Raw genomic sequence first — 23,331 nt, forward strand, 5'->3', positions numbered from 1 at the left:
AATCTTGCGCAATAATGTTTTCAAGCCTGACACAGTGATTGTGCAATAAAGCCTTTTCCATAGGAAGATAGTCCCGGAAAATCAGTTTCTCCTTTTCAGTCTAATCCATCTCCCGAAAGTTGTTCTCTTTTCATCTTAACTCCGATTTAGGCGATTCTTATATCTAAATGTTCCTAAAATAATCCCTATCCAACCATAGTGTTTTTAAAGTGTTTTGATGATGTTTGGTATGTTGTTCTTAGTGTTTTCTTTGTGTTGTTTGTCGGTAATTCTTGCGATTAGTTGATAACATTCCGAAGCAGTTCGAGGGACTTCAATACCAAGATTTTGATAACACTGAGCAGCATTGGGAAAAAGGCAAGTGTCCTTGATCATCTTAAACCTATGTTTTTAAATTGTTTTGTTTTACAAAATTGCATGCAGTGTCAATATGATGGGTAGTCACCTATGTTAGGGTTTTCCCTAGATTTTCCCTTATCATCCCTTGGAACCTAGATGGTTTATGGTTAGGTGTCCTTTATGGATAGATTGCTTAGCCATGCTTTTGGAATGTTGAGAAGTGTCATAATCTTGACTGATGGACATATACAACAATGGTCGTTAATATGTTAATGGTCTAGCAACATGGAACCTTAGGCCTTGAGCAAAGTAGTTTTGATGGTTGTCATGATTATGATGTTGGTTTAGTGTTTGCTCAAGTAACCTAAGTAAAGACAGATTCGTGGAGCAACAACCCAAGAAGTAACGTACCAACCACGAGGCTGATATGGGTAAGGCGTGACATGCTGATTAGAGTCTATCTAGTGTGTGTTGGGGTCAGCACAAAAGGGGGCTTCTGGGTAGGAGCTTAGCTTGCGTAAAGCCTGGCAGTGAAACCTAGTGGGCAGATACATACTGGATTAATCTCTGGTTAGTGGAAAGTGTCATATAGTGATTCTTAGCAGCACACCACTGGTGTGTGTTAAGTGTTTCGCGAACACGGTAACATGGAAATCACTAACTCGTGGGGAAAGCTGGACAACCTCTGCAGAGTGTAAAACTGTTATAACAGCCGTGCTCACGGATATGAGAGACTTGGATCCTCACATGATTAGTGGGTTGTGGTTATGGATTTGGTTGTGGTTATGAGTTTGGTTGTGGTTATGGTTCTGGTACAGGGAGTACTAGATGGTTGTGGTTTTGGTTATAGTACAGGGAGTACTAGACGGTTATGGTATGCAAGGTGGAGAGCCTTGTATGCTGCGTGTTGGACTGTATGGGTTACATTCACTTAATAATTGCTTAATGCTTTTGAGTCCAAATATGTTTTCATTACTCGCATTTACGCAAATATACCATGTGTTAGCCTATTTTTGATATAAGCCTGCATATCATTATTTTTCCCACACTTGCTGAGCGCGTTATGTGCTCACACTTGTTATTTTCCCATATACCATGTGTTAGCCTATTCTTGATATAAGCCTGCATATCATTATTTTTCCCACACTTGCTGAGCGCGTTATGTGCTCACACTTGTTATTTTCCCTGTACCATGCGACATGTATGCTGCTGCTCAGTGAATGAAAATGTTAAAGATTATCAAGACGAGGTTGTGACGTTCTAGGTGCGTGTCTCTCGGTCGGTTGCCTGCGGTGTTGTTGGGCACCAGTGCTTCTGTTCGCTGCAGATATCTTGATAGAAGATAATATATGTCAATTGTTGTAAGAGTTTAACGTTTATTTAATAGAAGTATTGCTTTTGTTACTTCACCTGTGACGTCCTTGTGTGCGTTGAACATCCTGGGCACACATAAACCGCATCTAGTTTTGGCCGTTAAAACCAGGTGTGACAAGTCAGTAGGGAAATCATTCAACACAGTTTAAATGTAGATCCCAGTGCGGAGCCAAGGAAGCAAAAGCTTAGAAAAGCTTCGAGTGAAAGGGAAGAAGCAGCTAAGGCTGAGGTAAAAAAGCTGCTTGATGCCGGCGTGATACGTTAAGTGTTGCACTCAGAGTGGCTAGCCAACCCAGTATTAGTCAAGAAAAGCAACGGCAAGTGAAGAATGTGCGTCGACTTCATAGACTGGAACAGGGCTTGTCCGAAGGATGATTTCCCATTACCTAGAATCGATCAGCTAGTGGATTCCGTGGCTGGTTGCGAGATGTTAAGTTTCCTAGATGCATACTCAGGGTACCATCAGGTCTGGATGGCAAAGGAAGATGAGGAGAAGACAAATTTCAGAACCTCCTTCGGCGTATACTGCTTTGTGAGGATGCCCTTCGGCCTCCAAAATGCTGGTGCAACCTTCACCAGGTTGGTGCAGACAGTGCTAAGCTCACAGATAGGGCGAAATGTCCTAGCATACATCGACGATATAGTGGTCAAGAGTGCTAGAAAAAACCAACATCTCGAAGACTGAAACCTTCGGAAGCTTGCGAAGGGCGGAACTAAGATTGAATCCAGAAAAATGCACCGTTAGAGTACAGTCCGGAAGGCTATTAGGATTCTTGATTTCGAAGAGAGGCATCGATGTGGAACCCCAAAAGATACAGGCGATAATAGACATGAAACATCCACAAAACAGAAAGCAAGCACAATGCTTGGCATGAAGGTTGGCGGCACTACACAGGTCATTGCAAAATCTGTAGAACGAAGTCTACGTTTCTTCAAAATGTTGAAAAGCTCCAACCCATTCAGATGGGGCGCAGAGCAACAAGAAGCCTTCGAGTAATTGAAGAACTATCTGACGAAGCTCACAGCCCTTTCCAGTCCCGATCTAGGCACAGATTTGTTGTTATACATAGCGGCATCCCCTTCAGCAATGAGCGCTGTACTTGTGCAGGAAAGGCATGAAAACAACAAATTACAGCAGTTCCCAATATACTATGTGTCAGAAGCTCTCGCAGGCCCGAAGAGGCTCTACACCGAAATGGAAAAAGTAGCATACGCACTCGTCATGGCATCTCGCAAGCTTCGTCATTACTTCACAGCTCACAAGATCACAGTACCAACCTCTCCACCCCTTCGCGACATGTTTGAGAACAGCGAAGCTATAGGAAGAATGGCGAAATGGGTAGCAGAAGTTGCCCCACTCATGATAGTTTTTGTGGCAAGAACAGCGATGAAATTGCAAGCGTTAGCAGACTTCATAGCAGAATGGATGCCGCAAATCGAAGCCCCAGAAGAAGAACCGTCAGAACCGGTTTGGATCGCATATTGCGATGGGGCATGTGGGGCTACAGGAGCAGGCGTGGCGGCAGTATTATCTTCACCTTCGGGCGTAAAGTTAAGATATGCTGCTAGATTAGAATTTTGGTCTACAAACAATACCGCGGAGTATGAAGCCGTCCTCCTTGGACTTCACAAGGTGAAGGCTTTGGGTGCCCGAAGAGTGCTGGTTAAAATAGACTCCAAAGTAATATCAAGCCAAATCGACAAGACGTTTCAGGCAAAAGAATCAGAGTTTGTTATGTATAAGGCAGCAGGTCGAAGTATGGAAAAGTACTTCCTGGGGTTCACAATCAAGAGTATATCCAAAAATGTCAACTTCGAAGCAGACGAGCTAGCCAAAGCCGTCGCGCAAAATCTGCCTACGCCACCAGATGTATTCTACCAAAAGCTGACTATGCCAGCCATCGATGACCCTTCACGACCAGCGCGTTCCGGCTATGATCGAAAGTGAAGATTGGCGCTCTCCAATAATGTCTTACCTTTGTGGTTATTACAAGCCCGAAGATAATGTTGAGGCGAAGCGTATGGCCCAAAGAGCTAGAAATTACAAAAATATGGGAAACAATTTGTACAAGGCCGGAGTTTGTGCACCATGGTTGCGGTGCATATCCCAGGAAGAAGGGCAGAATTTGCTAAAAGAAATTCACGGTGGACTGTGTGCTTCGCATGTGGGTACACGAGCCTTAGTTGGAAAAGTATACAGACAGGGCTTTTTTTGGCTGAAGGCAATCAGTGATGCGGATTACATAATCCGAAGTTGTCAACAGTGTCAATTCTGGGCGAAGGGGTCAAGCAGGCCTTCAGTGAAAACACAACTAATCCCACCAGTTTGGCCGTTAACGTGGTGGGGAATTGACATTGTCGGCTCGCTGCCAGTCACTCCAGGAAATTTGTGGTATGCCGTCATTGCGGCTGGGTACTTCTCCAAATGGGTGGAGGCAATGCCGCTCGTAAACATAACATCAAGAAATATCCAGAAATTCCTGTGCCAGAACGTCATATGCCGTTTCGGAGTCCCGCGTGAAGTGACAGTAGATAACGGCACCCAATTTGACAGTGTAGGATTCAGACACTTTTGCGAAGGTTTGGGGATCAAAGTCCTTTTCGCATCTGTATACCACCCACAATCTAATGGAGCCATCGAAAGAGCAAACTGCATCGTCTTCGCTGGTGTCGCGAAGCGACTGCAGGGCCTGGCAAAAAGGAAATGGGTCGAAGAGCTACCCAAAAGTCTTATGGTCTATAAGAACAACGGTAGCAAGACCAACCGGTTTCACACCGTTTCGCCTCCTCTTCGGAGAGGAGGCAATGACCCCAGAAGAATGCAAGAACAAATCATTTAGGGTCATAAACGAACCAGAGCAAGGCGAAGAGTTAACATCAAAGAATGCCCTCAAGGAAGTGAGGTTGTAGGCCGCCAAAAATCTGAGCAGGTATCAAGAGGAGACAAGAAAGTGGAGAGACAAGAAAATATCATTAAAGAACTTCGTCCCCGGAGATTTGGTGCTGCGAAGGCTCGGCAATGCCTCACCAATGGGAAAACTATAGAGCAAATGGGACGGTCCTTTCTTAGTCAAAAGGTCGTTAAGACCCGGCTCGTATCACTTGGCTAATATGGAGGGCGAGGAGCTCCCGCATACTTGGAATGCGGATAACCTTCGCAAATTCTACACGTAACAGTGGTAAAGGCCTTCGCACCTCTGGGTGATGAATCCGTGCCAAAGCAAAGTTTGTGTAATTTTCTTTATGCAATTTTTCTTTTCATGTAATCAAAATGTACGGGAATTGCACTCTTTTCCTCACAAGAGGACCCCTTTGTTACGGCGTGAGGTTTTTAATCAAGCAGGAACCCTTGTAAACATCGATATAATAGAAATACCTCCAGAAAAGAACACTTGCTTTGAGTATTAATAAATCGTCGTCAAAGTGTGCCAGCCTTTCAGAGCAAGGTGGCACACCAATCAACAAGTGAAGCACCGAAAATAGACGGCACAACTAGAGGTGCGAAGTGTCAACAAAAAACGATGTACACTTTCGACCTTAAAAAAAAGAAAATAGAAGAAAAGCTGAAGTGTCGCTAGACCTAAGAGAAGGCGGTGCACTTCGCACTAAAAGGGGGCTAAGAGTGCCTGCCTCCGCACCGAAGGAAAAACAAACCTTCGGATGAGAAGTCGAAGTGTCGCTAAACCTAAAAAAAGGCGATGCACTTCGCGCTAAAAAGTCAGGGGCTAAGAGTGCCTGCCCCCGCACCGAAGGAAAAACAAACATTCGGATGAAAAGCTGAAGTGTCGCTAGACCTAAAAGAAGGCGGCGCAATTCACGCTAAAAAGTCGGGGGCTAAGAGTGCCTGCCCCCGCACCGAAGGAAAAACAAACCTTCGGATGAAAAGCCGAAGTGTCGCTAGATCTAAAAGAAGGTGGCGCACTTCGCGCTAAAAAGTCGGGGGCTAAGAGTGTCTGCCCCCGCACCGAAGGAAAAACAAACCTTCGGATGAAAAGCTGAAGTGTCGCTAGACCTAAAAGAAGGCGGCACACTTCGCGCTAAAAAGTCAGGGGCTAAGAGTGCCTGCCCCTGCACCGAAGGAAAAACAAACCTTCAGATGAAAAGCCGAAGTGTCACTAGACCTAAATGAAGGCGGCGCACTTCGCGCTAAAAAGTCGGGGGCTAAGAGTGCCTGCCCCCGCATCGAAGGAAAAACAAACCTTCAGATGAAAAGCCGAAGTGTCACTAGACCTAAAAGAAGGCGGCTCACTTCGTGTTAAAAAGTCGGGGGCTAAGAGTGTCTGCCCCCGCACCGAAGGAAAAATAAACCTTCGGATGAAAAACCGAAGTGTCGGTAGACCTAAAAGAAGGCGGCGCACTTCGCGCTAAAAAGTCGGGGGCTAAGAGTGCCTACCCCCGCACCGAAGGAAAAACAAACCTTCGGATGAAAAGCCGAAGTGTCGCTAGACCTAAAAGAAGGCGGCGCACTTCACGCTAAAAAGTTGGGAGCTAAGAGTGCCTACCCCCGCACTGAAGGAAAAACAAACCTTCGGATGAAAAACCAAAGTGTCGCTCGACCTAAAATAAGGCGGCGCACTTCTAAAAAGTTAGAGCCTAAGAGCGCCTGCCCTCGAACAAAAATAATAAAGTTCTATCAGCCGAAGGTACCTATGATAAAAAAGTCGGGGGCGGGGGGGGGGGGGGACGGCATTCTCGGGACAGCACTTCTCTCGCAGTCACAGGTACCTATGGCAAAAAATCGGGGGAGGGTACGGCGCTCTCCAATCTTAAAAATTCATCACAGCCGAAGCGTCACCCCAAATAAATTATCTAGAATGCCGTTCACCGAAGAAGACTTCGCTCAAGTAAGTGCGAAAGTGTTCCTAACCTCCAAAAACATCGCAAAATGTGTCAAGGTCACTTAAAGCGCGGTGCCGCTGAAGTATCACTTTAAACGCCCAAAAATGAAGTAACAATAATTGTAAAAGCACCTTTTATTCTGCAAAGCGATCAATGTCAGGATCAACAAAATCCTTATACCACCGATTAAAACCAAATTGAAAGGCTATGCCTTGACTAGCATGAAAATGCATGGTTGGGTCCAGCGGGGACCTAACATAAGTCAAAGCCGAGGGACATGCATGAAGGGCACCCTCACCTTCGGTGTGTTCAACCAATTGCGAAGAGGGCCCACAGCGGTAGCAAAGCTGCGGCTGGTGAGGTGGGAGCCCGTCGTCATCTTCGGGCTCGATCTTTGGTTCAATGAGCATATGTGAAGGCTCGATGTCTCCGCACACAATTCGGCGCAAGTTGCGCTCAGCTCTGTGGTTAACTAAAGTCGAAGGGCTAAAAGATTTCCAAAATACTTTGGTCCTATTATTCATTGCATCGTATGCCTTACACTTCGCCTCCCAATACCGTTCGAACTCAATATCTGGATGACGGCGGTGAAATGATTCCCAGCAAGACCAAGACACTAAAAAATTGTCCCTCATCATAGTAACGGGAACAGCCTCTTCGGCTACCTACGCAGTGTCCGAAGGGAGGACCTGCACAGGGAGCACAAAAAGTCAAGAACATTTCGCAATAAATAAAATAGTGTATATTACATCGTTGTATGCTACATTGCCCCAGGGTATAATGAAATCTCAATAAGCAAAATGAAGCTTCACGCTAAGTCATCACACCTTCCTGGTCTCTTCGGCCGCCGTGGTTGTAGCTTTAGACGAAGGATCGTCCCTCGCCTTCGCCTGCAAAAGAAATATTTCTTCAAAGCGCACATGACCAGAAAGACTAAACAAAACTGTTAGTATGAAGAAACGTACTCGCTGGCAGTTAATCTCCGTCTCTCGGAGGGCGAGCTCGCGGTCGTGTCTGCACCAATAATTGGTAGTAAACGATCGGGAAGTGGCCTTCGACGCCCTCGTTACGGCCAAAGTAGACATATCCGTGGGGTACCGGAAGGTGGACTTTTTTAGCACAATATGATGGTCGCAGCCCGTCATTTCGATCGACTGGACAAGGCTTCAGGCGGCAACCATCGCGCAAAAGTCACCATATAACTGAGGGTTGGGAGAAGGCTCCCGCTGGTTTCATTAATCCAACTTATAAGACCGCTCAGCCTGACAATATCGAGTGTTGGGGGCGTGGTCGAAGCACCAATCCCTTCGAAGGTGCTGCTGATGGCTTCGCATGCAGCGACGGCCTTCGGCTCCAGCTCCCCAAGTGCGTTTAAGGCATCTTCGAACAAAGCCTTCGCCTCACTTAGCTCTTCTTGCAACCGTTGTGCTTTAGCGGTCTCTGTGGTGCAAAGGGCCTGCACGTCAGACACTTGCGCTTCGGATGATTGCAAGTTTTGGCGCATGCACTTGACTTCCTCTTCGACACCCTGTTTCTCCGAACAAAGGGCGCTGAGTTCCTTCTCAAGTTGCTCCAAGTGCGACTCGGCTTCCCTTGCTCGGTGCACAAAATTGCGTTTCTGGCCTTCAGCTCTTTCAGCCCACTTTTGCAGCATATCTATCTGCACCTGCGCCCTCCGCACTCTGGGCGCAGGCTTCGTAATTCTCTACCTATTTGCATTGAGCCCATGAAATAAGCACAGCCTGGGACATTGCATGGATATGAGCGATTAGTAAAAGGACAGGAAAAAACATAATGGAACATACTAGTATACCTTCGCAATCGCCACGTCAAAGGCGTCAATAAGTTCAGCGACGGGCTTCCAGGAGAGCGAAATCTCAAGCTCGGGAAGGACAAAGGTACTAAAAATCTTCTTCGCGTCACTGACCTCCCCAGAGCTTGGTTCAAAGGAGGAAACCTTGAACGCCTCGGGCTCGATGGCCTTCGCGTTAAGTAGCCCGCCGTGGCCCATCAACCCTTTCCGCCACAGTGGGGTGCACTTGGAGTTGATTCCTCAATCCCGGAGGATGAGCTCGAAGGCGATGAGGGCGAAGAGTAGGCTACCGCTTCGATATTTTCAGCCCCTTCGACCCCGGTTTCCCAGTCGGTAGCCTCGATGATAGTTCCCCTCTCTGCCAAGTCCTCCTCATCATTGCTTAAAATTAGCGTGGGAAGGTCCACGAGAGAGCAGAACCCCGATTTTGGAGAAGGACGGGGATCCTGGGTGCCCTCCGGAATCTCTTGCCTTAGAGGCATGTCACATGGTGAAGCCGAACCCTCTGGAGATGCCTCTTCGCGAACATCCTTGGTGGCAACCTCGCGCGACCTTTTCTGAAGGGACAGCGCCTTCTTTTTCCGGCCTCCTCGCGGAGAGCGCTCAGGCTGCTTTCATTTTTTCGAGGCACCCGTGGGAACCTCTTTGCTGACGTCTTCTACTGGGGAGCCCTCTCCAGGACCCTACAGCAGGGCACTTGCCTTTGTCCTTTTCTCGATATGAAAGGTCCCTGTATTCCAAGACTCAATTGAGCCTTCGGCCAAGACCTTGTTCGGCGCATAACTGGGCTTCACCCGGCGTAAACTTCCCAACAAGCACTGTAGCTCTTGCTTCGACTTCAGACACCGACGAATCTAAGGTTAGGAAGCGTAAGAAAATGACAGCGAAGTTAAATCCAGAAAAATTAAAAGCAGTAAATGAATGTGTACCCGTGAAGCTGTGCACGGAAGGATGAGGACGGCAGAGCCCCTCAGGCCCTTTCTCCCCAAACTCTGGGATACTCCAGTCCCGGCTAAGGGGCCACACTCCGGCGGCTACAAACTCCTCTACGAGGTCCCGAGTGGATAAATACTTCGCACACCTGGCGAAAGCCTCGAGAGCTGTCCGCTAGGACGCTTTCAATTGCACGTCCGGAGTGCGGTTTCCCTTCACTTCCTCGCATTTTGAAACAAGAAATTCTTGTGGATCTACTTTGTGGTGGAACCACCACTATGTCCAGTCGTTCGGCCATTTGTTTTTGTACACGACGACAGGCGTGGATAACCCAGCGCGGTAAGCGAAGTTCAGGCACCATAATGCGCCTCGCTCTGGATGCCCCGGGTGAACACTGGCTTCGGCTGGTGATGGAGCCGATGAGAAGCAGCGAAGGCCTTGGCCGACGCCTTCGCTCCCTCGGACCGAGCGGCCCAGACAAATAGCCCCATCCTTACAATGGCGTTGGCGTGAGTTGGTGCAGGTAAACTTCGAATAATTTCAGCACCTTGACAACCATGTCATCACATGGCAAGCAAAGGCCTGCTCGAAAATAATGAACGAATACAACTGCTTCGTTGTCAAAAGGCTCCGATGTCTCCTGATTCCCGGGGAGCCTGACTTTTTATACGTCGCTGATCAATCCCTCTTTCACGAGATTGACCAGCACTTCATCATCCACCTTCGACTGCCCAATCCAGTATGTCTTTGGGCGAGTGGACCTAACCTTCGGGGCCATTGGGATGAACAGAGAAGCCTTGGACGGGGAAAGACTCGGAGGAGAGTGAGGGGCTTCGTACGAGAGTGACAGCTTGAGCAGTGGCATGCAGTAAAACAAACAACCATGGGCCGGTATTTATATCAAAGAGGGTAGCGGTTAAAACTAGGCGCGTTAGAATTCGAATCGACGTGGGAAATGACGTCTCGATATACATCGAAGGCATTAAATGCATGTCAACAAAACAATTACTCAGGGGCTGCATGGTCATACTATAAAAAAAATTCTGGCAATTTCCCGAAGTGCATCCACCCCCGCAAGCCTTCGACGGGCTGAAGGGGACAGCATTGAGACGCATCTTGAAGACTACAGGTTTGACCCATCAAAGATGAACTTACCCGTAGGGAGCTACTGTTAGGGATGATCTCCCCCCCCCCTCCCCCTTCGTAGGATAGCTCGAAGTCTGTCGGAGGCTTCGCACTCTTGTCACTGCAGGTTTGTTTCAGGGAGCGCAGGCGAAGATCACGAAGTACTCACGGTTGAAGGCTGAAGGTGTGCTCGCAGTCCCGACTTCCCGCGTCGATGAAGGCGGTAGCGGGCCTTTGGCCGGAAGCCGAAGGCTACACCGGCAATTTTGTTGATCGGAATGGGCGAAGGTAGCAGTGTGTCTTCGACCTGGAGCCGAAGACCAGCTCATGGCGCCGAAGGGGAGAAGCCTTCGACGGATTCGCGGGGACCGAAGACCATGACTGGATGGCGGGCCCGCTTTAACTGCCCGTGGTAGAGTTATAATTATGTAAATATGCTTGATTGTACCATAATGCCCCCGAATATTCCAAGAATATAGTAGGTAAGGGGGTAGAAACTGTAAACCCCGCGTGGAGTGGTTGAGTACGGGCTATAAATAGGGCCATATTGTATCCGAGAGATGAATCAAAACAGTTTTACCCCAAGCACGTGTCACCCCAGAACCCTTCGACATTCTCCATAAGCGAAGGTCCACCTTGTCTGGAACTTCGGTTCCAACAGGCTATAATCGGGTCGGGTGTTTGTTACTAGAAGTGTTAAATGGTGTGATTTGTGGACAACAGGCTTTTTGATATTTTGAGAGTCCATGAAAGTATGAAGGCAAGTGTTGCGATAGTTGTATGTTGTTTTAGTTTATGTAGTGAAGAGTTGGTTTAGTATGCAATGTATGAATTATGAAGGTGCATGTGTTATGATTTTGTCATGTGTTGTAGCTGACACGTTGTTTGATTTTGCATCGTTAGTTATGTGAACAATTGTTTAATTTCATTTGGAATATTCAAAACTGGTGGGTGTTTGATAGTTGAACTGGACAAAATGCTTGGTTCCTGAACTCATCTAGTGTTGCCTTTCATTGCTATCTTGCTCTTTGAACTGCTTTTGCCGCTTACTATCTCTAGCACAAGGACCCCAAAGCTATATATGTCTAGTTGTACTCGAGTCGGATAAACAAATCAAGATCTTCTTAGTATATGTCTCCATGATCCCCAGAGTATCAAGTCCTGTAGATTCGGGTATGCAATATCCAGAGTTGTTAAGCCAGCATACGATGTACTATGTTCATATACGGTGTACTCATTATATGTATATACCTACCTTGTTGTTAGATATTCGACACATTGTTTGAGTGTAACCGAAAGTCTTAACCTTTTGAACTCGATACAAGTGGCATCCCGGGGCCTCCATAGGCAAACTCCTTGCCTATCTCGAGGGCTACGATTTTACCACGCTACTCCATTTCTCCCCATCCTGAGGGTTGTGGTCCTCTACCCGCGGCAACATCCTCTCCAATTCAGGTAGGTACACAACCTCATCATGAACACCAATTATTTGTTGAATTGCCCTTTAGGATAAATAATAATATGGTCTAATTGTACAGGATGGAGTTATAATCGGTTTCGTATTGTGAGTTGTAATCTTTTCGAGAGTTTATTAGTCTCCTATGGCCGTTCTGAGTATCATTAGTGATTAGATTGGAAGAACGGGGCTTTCTTTGATTCATTACACATCTGATTGTTTCTTCGATTGATTAGACATATACTTATGTAAGCTTTATATCCATGATTGATTAGTTTGATGGAAATCTACGAATGTGATGCAAATGGGATTAGGTTTTTTGAGCAAATGATGAAAGTTGCAATATTTAGTTTTTCTGGTATTATTATGATGATGTTGGAAAGTTCTGATTTATTTGAGAGAAAGGAAGGGAAGCGAGAAAAGGGGGTTTTATTTGTTTGAAGGAAAGGAATGGAAGAAAGGATGGAGGGAGAAGGGGGGAATGAATCGGGAAAGGTAAGAGTTCCTTGATTTTAGCTCCTGTCACGGTTCCTATTTGCTTGCTGATACAGAGCTTTTTCTACGATCTTCCTGTTTGCCGATGTCATTGGAACTTAGGATATTTCATTATTCCATTATGCATCTGTCAAGTGTGTGGTATCTAATTTGCTGGGCATCCAATCCAACCCAAGCTCAGTGCTCTGGATTACACCTGATGATGGTTGGAGCAAGTTGAGCCTGCAATTTCTTTCATCAGCTAAAGATCGAGTGGTGAGCAGACAGCAAATTTTGTTCGAGTGGATCAGCAGAGCTGACCGTCGACTATACAGTTGAGTTGAGGGTTGCGATTTGAGAATGTTAGGCCGGATAGTGTTGGCTTCAGACGTTGCAACACATTCCCGGTTGTTGAATAGATCGCTGGTGACTCAGCTTCGACGCAGATATGGCAGTGGCGAAGAAAAATGGAAGGGAACCAATGGCTGCATTCCCATCATCCCATGTGGGCATTGTGGTTGGAATCGACTTAGCACATAATGTTTGGTGAAAATAATTATTTAATTTTCTGATTGCTGCATTCAATTTCATGTACACTAAAGATTATTCAATTATTTATATATATTCAGTTTCAGTTGAACTCAAATTCTGAATATTATAAATCTGTCAGATAAATGTAGAATTTCTTTTTAGTAGGCCAAAATTAAGTTGCCCTTTAGAATTGTATGATACCGCGCAAGAATCAATAGGCATCATTATCTGTTTTATCTAGTCAAGGGGATATCTAATACATGGCAGTCAAAGTTTGTTAAAGCACTGAGAAAACACTGAAGCAACCCCGTTTTTGTGCAACGCAAAAATATTTGCTGCATTGACTATTGTAGATGCTCCAAGTCACATGTCTGAAGCTCTGAACTAAAAAGTATTGTATCCATATATTGAATTGATTTGAGATGTAAATGTTTTTATATATGTTTAAATAAAAATTTATGCTACAACATCATTTTATTTTTAATTAGTTTATTAGTTTAATATAATGATTTTTGTTAAAACTATATTTAAACAGATTATAAATCCGAGAGAAATACCAAATTCAATATAATTGTCGTTTTAACTTGTTCGTGTTACGTGGGTTCCATGTACACGCGTACTATTTAGGGAAAATCATGTGATGTCTGCTTCGAAGGCCTCTACATGCTAATCATTTGTCTCGGATGAATTATTGGAACACCGACGTTTCTCATAAACGTTAGGTATTTGTACTCTCGTTGTAGGCCATGTTGATTTAAGAAAGTTCTATGAATTTTGTGTAAATGTTGTGCGGATTGGGGGGTGATTGCAATAACGATAATAAGTTTATGTGGAAGCCGTCAATAACAATTTGAACGGGGCAATAGTTTTTCTTAACATCTTGCCATCCATTTCAATGCGTAACATGTGATTGTATTTAACAGATTAGGTTATTTGGGATTTCTCTTTAACTACGAACACGTGAATTCCACTTGCGCGCATACTGGTCATGAAACAAAATCTTGCCAAAAGTGTTAGCGAGCATAGATAGCAAATCCAATATCTGCCAAATTCAGTCAACGCTACCGAATTTTAGTAAGTACTAGTTTTCTGCATCCGTGTGTTGCAACGGGAAAAATAATAAAGGAAGAAAGAAAGCACAAGATGAGGACTCGAGGCGCGCGGCGAGGTACGGAGGAGCAATCTGAGTCCAAAATGGCTTAAACTTGGTACATGAGATGCATCAGCCGTTTCATCCGTATGCAATCCATAATCAATTTGTAACTTCTCAATTGCGGAATGAAGCAAATATGTTATATCACGATGACTCATTCTTGAAATTCAACTGGAGGTGGTCTTTTTTCAGTAAGTTTGCAAACAACACCAACTGACACCTATTAAGTTGGCAAAGAATATTATTACTTGACGTGCAAAGATATACCTGTTCTAGTTCTTCGCAAATTGATACAATACAAGGGATTGTATTATTCAGAGATTGCTCAACTCAAGCCCCAATTGATAAAGCTCCGGATCCTGACTTTTACTCCTCCGAAATCCATTAAATAGAAAAGGCAACTACACTAATAGATCGACATCGAAGAGAGTAATATGCAGTAGGTACGAGGAAAACAGAAATGATATTTTTCTGCTTTACCTAATGAGGAGCATGAAATATTGTATTATTGAGACTAATATGATGATGTGGTGAATAATGAAAAAGAGAAAAATCTAGAGAAGTATTACATTAAGGTAAAACAGCATCCGAGATAACGTTTAACAAACGGTACAATAGTCATAATAAGCAAAATAAACGATAAACAGTACAATAGTCATAAACAAAAATAATAGCACAACTAATATCTCATTCCGAAAAGATACATTATCTGATGCGTTTAACAAATTCTCGTACAACTTCAGGGATGTTGTCTTTAGATTCATTCCCATTGTATTTCAGCAGGTCAACCAGAAACTTCTTCCTTAGTTCGTGCACATCCTGTAATCGCATTATATTTCATTGTGATTGTCAAAAGAAGTGCATAATCAGATGTCAAATTGCTTAATGTAAACCACAATACCGTTGAGAATACTCACAGTGCAAATCGGTGGTTGCAGTTGTTTACCATTCCATGCGCGCATGAAGTTAATAACAAAAAACCCCCAGTCAAACCTGCAGAAGAATAAATTGTTACATCTACATGGATAATCTAATTGATAGAACTAATGTTGTAAGAAATTTACCAATCTTTTATCTTTGGAACACAAATCGGTAGTATACGACGCTAATCACATATGTCGTCAATCCACAAGGGGTTTGCTACTTCCAGAGCTAGATCCAATTTATTGGATTGAGAGTTTTCAACAGATAAAAGCATATGGGTTCATGTCCTTTAAACCAATCCGGTATAGGCAGTGGGTCCAATATCGATACACTTCTAGCCACCATGTCGAATGCAAATAGTATAAAATGTCCGTGCTGACATGTCGGTAATATAATTTGCAAACAATAGTCACTACTATTAGTCATAATCTATTGAAACTGATGAACATAGAAGTGGATAGTGAAAATGTGCATGGACTGAGGGTTGTTGCTAAATCGAAAGTTGATAGACTTAAAGAGGTGATAGCAGATAGTAAAGCAGGTGTGGTGGAGAATGCAAGTCCTGAGTTCTTGGGTGCTAAAGACTGGAGCTATGATTGGACAAAAGTAAAAGGAGTAAGGATTCTAGATCAATGAAGCTTTTTAAGGTTGCCATTGCAGATTTTGTAAACGAAGTTCTTAAGTGATCATGGAGGCAGGGTAACATGAGCAGAGTGGCTTTCAAAACTACTATCAAGAAAATAGTGAATAATGTGTCTAATTCAGCCCCTAGGAGTCATATACTGAAAACGCATGCCAAGATTAAACAATGTTTATTGTCCTCTCAAAGGAGGTGACCAAATTAGTAATGGTATGTTATAAGCGCAATCTGAATCAATCACGCCCTAAATATTACAATGAAACAAAAACTTGCACATACCAATTTGCACTGTGAAATATTGTAGTCCATCCCAGACCACATATCAAACGTTTTTGCCAACAACTGGACATCAAGCTTCCTTTTATATTTCGGATGTCATCCGAAGTCACACAACAACTGTGATAAATAAGAGAGCTCGTAAAATTATGTGCAAACAGGATGATTACATGAATATATTATATTGTACCTAGAACTGAAGGTCCATGTAGTGATATTGGTTGTCCATTAAAGTTGATCTCGTCGCAAGCAAACATCCTCACACCCATGTTGAAACAATCCTTGTCCATAGGTTTTTGCACATCAATTATTTCCTGAACCTTTTTTAGACTTAAGCTAATCGGTTGAGGCTTAGAGCTCCGAATCCATTCTTTCCTACAAAATACAAAATAATGTATTGCATTACGTGCAATAACAAATTAGAATAATGTATATAAACTATACATATTATATGGAATTAGATAGACGTACTCCAAAGTCTCAGCATGGTCTATAGACATGATAAATTTGCAAAGCTCGCCTACTAACTCAGATGCATTTGTCGGTATGATAGCAATGGGAAGAACATATTGTAACGATTGATCTTCAGTTTGATGTGATGTCTTCGAAATTTTTTTGCTACGCTTGGTACGACTCTCTATAGTCACAACACCATCTGAACTTTTTTCTTCGTTGCTGTCATGTTTGGAATATGAACAAGTTTTCCTCGTGTTTAGTTTCGAGTCCAACAAAATTGCTGCTAGTTTTAGTCTAAAATTCGTCATATCACACTGCAAATTGTAATTAAAATTAATATGTTATCTGAATATAATAATTATTTAAACATGTCGCAAACCTTTATGATCAAGCTTAAAATACCTGAGTCACACTATTAGATAGTGTATCTCCTGTCCAGTACTACATGAAGTTTAGCATGAATAGACTACAAGAGACGCTACAATATTGCGGAAATTTCATATAGTTATTAATTTAATTTAATCAATCAATGAAAGGTAATTATTTCAACAAGCAACAATGTTTTAGTGTACCCGTCAATTTGCTTTGCCTTTGGGAATTTCTCTATAACAGGCCATCTTCCAACCTTGAGGTCATGCCACTTGTGGTCTTTAAGCTCTTTCAACTGTGATGTAATATTTATTTATTTCTCCAATCCACATATCTATTAAATGGAAACAGTAGCACCAGATGTAAGATAATAACATAAAGCCTTACCATATTATAATGAAAAAGGACTATTGAAGTTATAAATACTCACAATAAGAGTGAGATCGTTGCGATTCATTATAGGCCCTAGCGAGTCAAGAACATGTATCTCACATTTTTTAGCGTTCACAACTGCTAAGTACCAATGGCATCGTATGATGTTAATTGGAATGAATACCTAAAGAAAATATTTGTCGTAAGTATGAACCATAGGTATATTAACATAAAATTGATAGGTATGGTGTCGATCGTTACCATGTCATGCTTCAGATAATTGTCCACCCTTTTTTCGATGGTGTCATGGCTAGGATCTATTTTGTTCATCGCAAGCTCGCCATCACGCTTTAAAATGTTAGAAATGTAAGTATTCTATAGGAAGACTTTTGCACCAGCCCTATAATATAGATGCTCTTCAGCCCTTATACAATGGATATAAGTGCTTATGACCTATAATTACAAGTTATAAATTATGATTAAATTATAGGGTTCTGTTATATAACAGCTTTATGCAGGTGTACTTCATCATTTAAGAACTCGTTAGGCTGTAGATGGCATTCAAAATGGAACTTATCTACGAATGCATCGTCGATATCCACGAGTATTCTATTTCCAGATGATGATTTGATGGATTCGACAATGGCAATATCTTCTCCGGTACAAATATAATCTGTAACAGAACAGATGCATAAGGGAGTAATATATATAGCTAAAGAGAAATGACAACAAACACGGTAGAAATATGTACCCTGCAGGGCAACTCTAGTTATATGCGCCTTCTTTGGTTTGTTATGTCGTGTTATAACTTTTGATAGTGTACAACTCAATGTGTTCTTGATCCCTTCCAACATCTGAACATCGGGGCTTATACCAGTTGATTCTTTATGATCCTTCAAAGAATCCATCTGTACCACAAATATATGTAGAAGTTTAATTATTAAGATATAAAAAAGAGTGTGGCACCGAGATCTACCAACCCAAGGGGTATCCTATGTTATTATAATACCTAATGTTATTGCCCTAGCTAACTAGCTATCAAAGCATACTAATTAAGATGTTGGTTAGATGAAACACCATTGTTAATTGCTCACAATCTAGCAAATAGATGTAAAGTAAAATTGCTCTGTTTGGCCATTTCAAGACTCAGCACGCATAAAATGTGATAACAAATCCAAACCCAAAAAGTGGAAAGCTACTTCACAGTTAATTAGTACACGAATTTTGACGTGTGACTGGCTCGATTCCCTTTGCCAAGTTATAAGAATTTCCATATGTTTATAAAAAAATTACATATAATCTGGTGTTTCATTAATTACAACATATCATCTGGTGTTTTATTAATTACAACAAAAGAATACCTAATGTAATTAACTCTAGCTAACCAGCTATCAAAGCATACTGATTAAGATTAATAATAGTAAGTAGATCAATTTATTTACCTGTCAGTCTAAGCTTTGGCTAGTTGGCTTTTTGCGGACTTGCAGTCTAGCTATCAAAGCATCCACGTGTAGACGTGCCTTTTCTTACAGTCTTGCAGTTGGAGAGCGCAGCCGGCAACGCGATCTGTGGCCAGTGGCGGCGCGAGCGCGACGCGATCTGTGCCAGGCAGCGGTGCGAGCGCGATGCGTTCTGTGGCCGGCGGCGGCGCGAGCGCGACGCTATCGCGAAGACGAGCACACGATCTGGGAGCGTAGCGGCAGCAGCAGGATATTTTATAGCCGACGATGGGCTATTGGGTCACGTGGATGCTTTAATAGCTTCGGCCTAACAAATCGTGTGATGCTGTCAGCTTTTGGCCCAACGTTTCCCCTCCCCCGAGCCCGTCACCTCCCCCTCCCCCCAGCTCCTCGCCTTCGGCTCTCGCATCCACAAACTCAACGCTCCGCTCCTCGCCTCTAAGCTCGCCAAGCTCCTCATGATCTCCTCCTCTCGCTCTCTGCCCGTCACCAAGATCGCATCCGCCAAGCGCAACTTCGGCCTCCTGGACGACTTCCTGGTCTCGTTGGTCCCGAGGTACCCCCACTTCTTCTGCCTCGTCGGCGACCCCGGGCCCGACGGGTCCGGGAACGTGTTCCTCGATCTGGTATCTTGGGATGTGTCTCCGTTTGGGTTCTTCAGGACTCTTCACCCTTCTCTCCTTTTAGATTTTTGTTCAAAGATTAGGTTGGAATTTGTATTTAGATTAGGTTCAAAGATTAGGTTGAAACTTGGAACGAAGAAGAGCTGCTGCAGATTTGATGATAATGATAGTTCACGAAACCAAGATATGTTTCATGAATCAAGATAGGCCAGGTAGCTAAAGACATGAATGCATGCTCAACAATTTTCTTTCCTTTTGTTTTGCAACTGTTTACAGGAATATTATGATCTAAACCGTTCAATGCTGGAGTTAGTCTTTGCTCCTGCAGAGGAATGGGTTGGACGAAGTGAAACTGAAATCACCGAGGTTAGGATATTTTTCAAAGATCCTTTCCAATAGTTAATCATAAGCAATTCTCATAGTTAATATGTGTTTTTTCTTATGTATTCATACTTTTCTAGCTTACTGTTGCAGATCTGTTTACAAAACCATCCCAAAGTGTGAACCTTGCCGACCTCTCCCATTTATATAGTTTCTACATAATTATTGCAGGTTTAACAAAGTAGGAAAAGAAACCTTGCCGACCTAACACAAAGATGAAAAGTTCTGATGATACAAGAGATAGCAAATCGTCACGATAATAGAATCTTATTACATAGGATAGCCAAATAACATGGTGGTAAGGTTTGCACATGCAGTCCAGCATAGAAGAAAAAACTTGCAATGCGCAAATTGGAAACATCCTCAAATTCTTCCATGGTGGTTTGTAATGTCATGTACTGCTCTGATATATATACTTTCTATCCATCTCAGTAGACAATAATCCACTTTTTTATCTTCCTACCTGTTTATTGTTAATTTTACAAAAAGCTATTTTTGGCCAACTACATTAAAGTTGTAATTCAGTTGCTGGAAAAAGCTCTTCTTTCCAACGAGCATACTAATATTGTTTTTATTTTTTTGGCTACAAAAGAGGAAGAAATGAGCAACAAAGAAGAAGGGACAGCAGCAGCAGCACCGTCTCATTAGCATCTCAAGCACTTTATTTCACTCAGGTTTGTACCAAAAATCAAGTTTTATTTATTTATCAAACAAATTATAAAGCATTGCACGAAATGAAAATTGACATGTGATAAGTCATACAATTGGATCCGAGACAATTCAAATAGAACAGATTGGTTATTGGAATTCTGAATTAGACAAAAATCTGTAAAGCTATAAGCATTGAAAAATAATGTATGGATACTCGTTAAGGCTTAAGCGGATAGTTTGCGTTCCATGTAATTGATGTCCTATTTTTGAGATATATTGTTTCAATTTTTCTTCAAAAACAGGAAAATGCAATAATGAGTAGCTGATTAGATAGCATATTAGCTCTGTAGCAAGGCACTTCATCATAAAATACAATTTTCATGTGGCGACACAGAATTAAATTGTTGAGTATATAGCAAGACAGAGAGTTAATGCGCATGACATACTGTGCTGTCACTGAGAATAAATCGCATGTAGCGAGTGCCGAAGTTGTCTTGCTGCATGTGTGATTTGGACATCACCAGAGCACACACCTTCCAACAAGTCTGAAAGATGTGCTCCATCTGAACCTAATGGAGCTCCAATGACCTGCGTGGCAAGCAAAAGTAAGTACGAATGATATAAGCCGTTGTACATATGTAATTATGAGATCATAACGTTTCCATCACCTGACATCAATTTCATTGTCAATTTCCATATATATCCACAAGCAAACAACTACCGAAAATAAAAAGAGCAAGAAATTCTGGCTTGCCTATTTGACAAGAATGTGCTTGTTTCAAGCTGATCAAGTTCATGCTGAACGGATGGTGTGATTTGCACCCTCTTGGAGGATTGTGGACGATAAGTGATCCCCATCACAAGGCAAAGTAAATTGTTGCACCAGATTGGCCAATGCACAAAAAGTTGGGCCGACGGAGTACGAGCTGCTTCACAGCATCATGATGAACTGGAAATTAACAATGCCCTTGAAAAAATATTAGAAAGCTGAATTGCTCCAATAGCCTAGTATCAGTCTTTAGATTATCGAAACTTGGTAGGGTAGACATAGTTTGTCAGAAATCGTGTATGAAGAAATCAGAGCAAAAGTAACAATAGAATATTACAAACACCAATTGGTATAACAGAATTACTTGGCTAGGCATTAGACAAAAATTCACATGTACATCTATGAAATTACTTGGTGCAAATCTTAGTTGAGTTTAGTGATTAAACTTATGATTTCAGACATTCCAGAAGAAAATGAAATCCCTTTCGGAAAATCAGTGGAGTATTCTGGATTAATCTTGACGATCTCATCAGTTACTTTGTGGATGAGCAGATTAACTTCTTGCAGTTGCGGGGTTAAAGGAAGTTCCAATGAGAGTGGAACAAAGCTTAGACCATCCTTATTAGGATATATGGGTAATGCTCCTCTCTGTAAGCAAGGTGTTAAAAAACAATGATGATCTAGGAGAGATCCAAGACTTAGTGGTTAATACTTAATATTCAGTAACACTTGGTCAGAAGCTTGCCTTTGCAAAGTCTTCCTTGCGGATCAGAAAAAATTATTCTCTTACATACTACCAGCATCAAAACAGGAAAAAAAAACATTTGTATAACAATTTTCCGATAGCTAAGCAAACCCTATCATGTGTGGTAAACATGCAAGGGAGTTGACATGCACAAATGAAAATAACTAAAATTAGATGGATAGAATTCAAAAAAAGCAAATCATGATTATGTAGAGTATAAATGACAAATATGCCACAAATACCCTGCCTATGCCGTAAGGACCTCTCTGTAGACGATGTTCATCGTGTACGTACCACTTTGCTTTGAGAACTTTTTTTTGTCATCAGACTGGACGCGGGGACCCTGATGTTCGCTCTGGCGGTGGCTCTAGATAGCACGACGTATAACTGACCATGAGAGAACACCAGCTTAGGTAAGTAAATACCGACGTTGGGGATCGTCTGCCCCTGTGCCTTGTTGATTGTCATGGTGAAGCTGAGCCTGATAGGAAACTGCTTCCTCTTGAACTGGAAAGGGAACATCTCATCATCATAGGGACACAGGGGGATCCGAGGTAGAAAAACCCTCTTTCCAACATGCTGCCCCAGCAAATCTCTGCATCGATGGCATTTCTCTGGAACCCCCCGGACCACCAGCCTCGTCCCATTGCAAAGTCCGTTCACGGGTCAATATTCCTGAGTAATATGATTGGGCAGTTCATCTTTAGCTTTAGAACATGTGGAGGTAGCCCGTTAGGTGTCAGCGAGTTAAGAAACTCAGGGGTAGTAGTTATGGGGATCGTCTTCTGCACGATCAAAGCTATGGTACACCACCTCCTCCCCTCGGAAGCGACCAATCATCTTCATATTAATCTTATCCACACAATCATTTCATGTGGACAAGATGGCTCTCAAGGTGATGTAGTTTGGATCCGACATATTATCATCAAGCATTGGAAAAATGTTATCTATAAGTTTATCCAGGTCAGTGTCCTCCCCTATATACGGCACGCATATCTCATCAGGAAGACGCACATCGCCATCACCATTGGCCTCCTCGGTGTCACCACCGATGCGCAGTAGGTATTTTGCAAACCACGGGTCACTCTGTGCCCTCATGTTACGTACTAGGTTTAAGTGACGCATGCAATCCCAAAGGTATGACCTACGCAGCGACACATCGATTATCTGAGCCCTTGACCCCTTTCGGATAACAGGGAGAACCTACCTGAAATCTCCCCCGAACACAACCGTCTTCCCACCAAACAGAAGTTCTGGTCAGCTCATTATATCACACATGTTGTTGTCCAGCGCCTCCACTGCCTGTCTCTTTGTCATGGAAGCCTCGTCCCAAATAATGAGAGAAGCCGTCCTCAGAAGCTTGGCAGTCCCACTCTGTTTCGTGAAACTACAGAACACACCATCATCAATACTCAGCGGTATCTTGAAGCGTGAGTGCGCAGTTCTTCCACCAGGCATTATGGAAGCTGCAACACCGGACGTAGCTGTTGCCATAGCAATCTTATTCTGCCCGCGTATCGTTGCGAGCAACGCCTTGTACATAAAAGTCTTCCCGGTGCCTCCAGGTCCATCCACAAAGAACACGCCACCCTCGTCGCTGTCAACAGCAGATAGAATCTTATCGTAGG

The 23,331-nt window shown here is 43.1% G+C and overlaps 2 long non-coding RNA genes across 3 annotated transcripts; one reads left to right on the forward strand and one right to left on the reverse strand.

The window, feature by feature from the left end:
* Positions 1-16,316: 16,316 nt before the first annotated feature.
* Positions 16,317-18,608, reverse strand: LOC133896312 (uncharacterized). The gene is made up of 6 exons (XR_009905744.1): positions 18,517-18,608; positions 17,826-17,982; positions 17,133-17,747; positions 16,906-17,036; positions 16,736-16,811; positions 16,317-16,647 (listed from the first exon to the last, which is right to left on the reverse strand). It is a non-coding gene; the product is annotated as an uncharacterized LOC133896312 (long non-coding RNA).
* A 288-nt stretch (positions 18,609-18,896) lies between these two features.
* On the forward strand, positions 18,897-21,753 carry LOC133895819 (uncharacterized). 2 transcript variants are annotated; one of them, XR_009905658.1, is made up of 3 exons: positions 18,897-19,523; positions 20,131-20,794; positions 20,900-21,753. It is a non-coding gene; the product is annotated as an uncharacterized LOC133895819 (long non-coding RNA). The 2 variants fall into 2 exon arrangements; XR_009905657.1 differs by having other exon boundaries at positions 18,897-19,090; positions 19,434-19,523; positions 20,131-21,753.
* The last annotated feature ends 1,578 nt before the right edge of the window (positions 21,754-23,331 follow it).

The sequence above is a fragment of the Phragmites australis genome, chromosome 16 (assembly GCF_958298935.1).
Source record: "Phragmites australis chromosome 16, lpPhrAust1.1, whole genome shotgun sequence".
NCBI classification, from domain to species: domain Eukaryota; kingdom Viridiplantae; phylum Streptophyta; class Magnoliopsida; order Poales; family Poaceae; genus Phragmites; species Phragmites australis.